Source organism: Kogia breviceps, chromosome 2, assembly GCF_026419965.1.
Source record: "Kogia breviceps isolate mKogBre1 chromosome 2, mKogBre1 haplotype 1, whole genome shotgun sequence".
In the NCBI taxonomy this organism is placed as follows: domain Eukaryota; kingdom Metazoa; phylum Chordata; class Mammalia; order Artiodactyla; family Physeteridae; genus Kogia; species Kogia breviceps.
Window position 1 is genome coordinate 147,227,629 of NC_081311.1, and position 4,922 is coordinate 147,232,550.

Sequence of the window (4,922 nt, forward strand, 5' to 3'; positions counted from 1 at the left end):
CTCATCATATAATACATTGTATTTTTTACATTTATTGATAGTTTGTCTAATCTTTATCAAGTGGTAATAATATTCTTTATTGCTTTGATGTTGTTTGTATCTTAGGACCTCATAGTAAATACACAAATTAGGCATATTTTTAGCTTTTTTGCCTGTGAGCTTAGAATAGTGCGTCCTATTCATTTAAAATTTTTCTTGTACGTTTATGTGAGAATTTTTTTAAAAATTAATATTTGGTATTTCCTTATTAAAATAAGTCTGTAGTTATAGGCTTTCTTCCTTAAGTTTAAAATGGACATAAACAATCTATATACATTAATATACATTTAGATAAACTCTATGCTACTTAAAGTATTTGTGATTTTAAATAGCACACAGGTCATTAGACTATATTAAGAGGAATCTTTCTGCTCATATGTTATACTTCATATGTCTAATTTGAGAAAAAAGTTTGATAATGTAAGTTTTCATGTTGAGTGAGTAATCAGATTTTTTGCTGCTTCTATTTTTTTATTTTTTATTTTTTGTAGTAAGAATGAGTGGTGATAAGACTATGAAGGTCAAGGTGGTACTCATTGTGGGTGTTTTTCTGGTAGTTTTTTTTTGAACCAGTAGGTTTATAATGAAAACACTATAACAAAGCTTTTGAACTCATGGAAAATAAATCCATTTTCTATTGCTTTATCAAAAAATATGAGTTCCTGAACAGTTTTCTGTAAATATTTTAAAAAATAAAATAGTTATTTCTGGTTCATCAGTTTTTTCTCCTTGAAACAGGTCCTTTGAACAAGTTTGCTATATTCCTCAGTATGGCTTTTATTGTGACTGGAGCCACCTTTTCTCCCTTAGGAACCAACACATTTGTGAAATCATTTATTTTTAGGGGATATCAATGTATCTTGAATTACATCTAGGTTTTGATCAGTGAGTTGGTAGCATGAAGCAACCTGTAAAGCTTCAGGGAACCTTGCATTTTGAGGAGCCCAGTGTATTTTCAAGTGTGCCTGACTGTTTTGAATTTTAAGAAAAAGATGAACCAAATAAGAACAACTTCATAAGAATTTTAGTTTGTCAGGACTTTTTGTAATGTATAACTATTGGTTGTTCTTGTTTTGCTTTATCTAGGCCATGGGGTTATTGAGAAATTTAGAGACTCATATATCAGTGATCTTCTAAGTAGAACTAGTACTTGCTTTACTTTTCAAGTGCCTGGTTTGTGTTGTGTGGGAATCCAAGGCTTCTATGATTAAAACAACTTTGATGAGAATTCTTTTGTAAATGGACCAAATTTGAACTTTGTTATATTACCCTGAATTATTGTGTTATCTTTAACTAGGATAAGTCCAGAAATGGATGCTATTGCTTAAGCTTAAATTCCAAGGCAAGAGATAAAGTATCTTCATTTTGACTGTCACCATGGAACTTCACCCTGAGTTGTAGATTTTCCAGTGTGTGTTATTATACTTAGTGTTTAGAAATTATCATAAGAGCTCAGGAAATGTATCCTTGTAATATGGCAGTATTTTATTGCTGTTTATACTGATTCCATACACATTATAGTATCATTAATTTGGACTCTACCAATTCTTCACTTTTATTAAAGGAAGTGCCTCTGGGTCTGTCGTTTGCTCCTGCCACTTGGTGCAGAGGGAATATCCTGGCCTGTAAGAAAGCCTGGTTAGGCTGTGGGAGCTCCTTTGAGGAGGTTATTTGTGAATAACCTCCTTTGAGGAGGCTATTTGTGAATAGCCCTGGTGGGGTAAGTAATTGTAGCTGGTAGACAGGGCTTCCTTCTCATGCTTTACAGTTCCACAGTCCTCCTTTCTTTGAATTCCTACTGAATTTGTAAGTTTGAATTCTTTTCTTTTTTAAAAAATCAGCTTTCTTTTTACTAAAGTAATTCATGCACATAATTTAAAAGCTCAAGTAGAAGTAGAAGGCTTATAATGAAAAGGAGTAGTTTCTTCTCTTAGAGCCATGGAGACAAGTACTTTTAGCTCTTAGTTTGTTCTAGTATTTACCTTCCTTGAAAATATGTTTTATTATGCTTTCTTGATTTGTCAATTTTAAAAATGATTTTTTGAATTCTTTTTATGGCAGGCAGGATTACTTTGCTTATATCCTCACCTCCCCCACCCCTCCCAATGTAGATTAATCACAAACTTTTTTGTTAAATCAATAGATATAAATGTTGTTTATTGATCATTATCAGTGATTTCCTATCATTGTTTCCTTTCTACTAGAATCTTATTTTTCCTTGAATTACAATAATAATTTCCTGACTTTAAAATTTGCTTAGTTTTTAATATACCTGTCACGATGAGTATCCAAAGGCTTAAATGCTAAAAAACATTAAATAATCCATCAGTTCCTTTTTTTTTCCCTTTGGGGACTATTTTTCCACAGTCCCTCATCTTCTGCCATCTGGACCATTGCTCTCCAGACCCATGTATGGCTTGGTGGTCATTCTGGGATCCCTTTGTTTTTCAATCTCATGTTGGATCTCCTGTTTATTGGATCTTTTTTCTTGATTTACTGTACTTTTTTTGCCAAAGTATATCCACTATCAAAAACTTCCTGGGAAAAGGTGCATGACAGGTAAAGATTTTGAGGCTTTACAGGTCTGAAAATGTCTCTACTCTTGATAGATTGGTAGTTTGGAGTCTCTGTTGAAAATAATTTTCTCTTAGAATGTTAAAGGCAGTGCTCCATTGTCTTATAGCCTTCATGATTCCTGTGGGACCTGTTTTTACACTCTGGAAGCTTTTAAGAGCTTCTCTTTATGCCCAGCATTTCATGAGGATGTGTGGGTCTTTATTCATTCATGTTGATGGGTACTTGACTTGGTGGAATCTTTCAATTTTCAGACTTATCTAATTCAATTCTGGGAAACTTTTTGTGTTATCTTTTTGATAATTTTCTCTCCTCCATTTTCTCCGTCCTGTTTTTCTAGAATTCCTGTCATTTGAATGTTGGACCTCCCAGACAGATCCTCTAATTTAAAAGAATGTTGGACCTCTAATTGATCCTCTTTTCTCTAAGTTGTAGTATTGTAATTGTTCTTTTTCTGTTCCTCCAACTCTTCTGTTGATTTTTTTTTTTTTTTTTTTTTTTTTTTTTGTGGTACGCGGGCCTCTCACTGTTGTGGCCTCTCCCATTGCAGAGCACAGGCTCCGGATGCGGACGCGCAGGCTCAGCGGCCATGGATCACGGGCCCAGCCGCTCCGCGGCATGCGGGATCTTCACGGACCGGGGCACGAGCCCGTGTATCCTGAATCGGCAGGCGGATTCTCAACCACTGCACCACCAGGGAAGCCCTGAATTTTTTTTTTAGCTACATCTTTTAATTTCTAATATATCTTTTTTCTCTGTTCCAATTCCATGAGGATGATTATGGGTTTTTTCCTCATGTCTTTTCTGTTTCCTGCATTGTTTCCTGTTCTGTTTGTTTTGAATTGTCTCTTCCATTCTGAAGGCTTTCTTAGAAAGCTGGAGAGGTCATCCATTCATATTAAGAATTAGGTACTAAAAAGCTAACTTCATAGTTCTTTATGTGTGGGCTGGGTTTATCAGTTATCTGCCTCAGGCAGAGAGCTGGCCTTTTGTCTTGGAGTTCCCTAAATTTCAGAGGAGGTCTTTTCTTTGGAGCTATTCAGTTTCCCTAGGAAGGATTCCTCCTTCTGGCAACAGGGTGGGAAAAAACGGCTGAGGACTCCACCATTTGTATGTGGTTTTTTACTTAATCTTTCTATTTTCGGCCTCCATATACCCCGCCTCACCCCACCACAGTCTTCTTCTATGTTTGGTGACCCTTAGCTTCAGTTTCTCCAGTGGATGGAGTTTGGTGGTGGTGGGGCGTGTTGTCTGGCTGTGGGGAGTAGGGAGAGGACCTGGGGTCCCGTTGCCCATTTTATAGACATCTAGTCCTAATTTCAGCCCTATGCCTCATCCCCTTTTTCTGCAGCATCTGCTACTTCCAGGTTCTGAACTTGTTAGGTGTTTGGTTGAGTGTATTGGCTCCTCTCTTCTGGGTACATAGGCTTTAACTTCCTTTACTCTGCTAGGTTAGTTATCACACCTCCTCCTGGATTTTATTTTTATACACTTGTTGAAATCTCATGGCTATGTAGTCTGTTCTGACATGTTAGTCATGTTAGTCAGTCTACTATATTTAACTGGAATTCTAGGTTTAAATTGTAATAATGCGTAGAAAATTTTAGAAAGTATTATTCTGTAATTCATTCTTTCCACTCTTTAATGATTTTCAATTAATATGGTTTTACTATATTACCTACCTCATAGGGTTGTGAGGATTAGAAGAATCAATACATATGAAGCACTTAGACCAGTGCCTGGCACATAGTATGTGTTAATAAGTGTTAGCCATTATAAATATTGTTATCATTATTATTAGTAGTACTATCACTCTTAATTCAATAAACCATTTAGACTTGAATAAAGATGTTTTCACCAAGGGAAGAATTATTGATATATGGGAAAATCTAGTGTTTGATATTATTATTATTACTGTTTTTTTAAAGATTTTTAAAATGTGGACCATTGTTAAAGTCTTTATTGAATTTATTACTGTTTTGCTTCTGCTTTATGTTTTGGTGTTTTGGCCACAAGGCATGTGGGATCTTAGCTCCTCAACCAGGGATCAAACCTGCACCCCTTGCATTGGAAGGCATAGTCTTCACCACTGGACCACCAGGGAATTCTCTAGTGTTAGATATTATTGACCCTGCATTTAACTAGACTTCACATGAAATGCTCAGGTTAAATGTTATTTAAGACACATTAAAGCCTTAAAAATCCAATCAGTAATAGTTATGCTAAAAGTTTTAAAAGCAAATAATAACAATTTTGATGTGCTTTTAAGCTTTATTGGTATTGAGTTTTATTTTAATCATCTAAATATG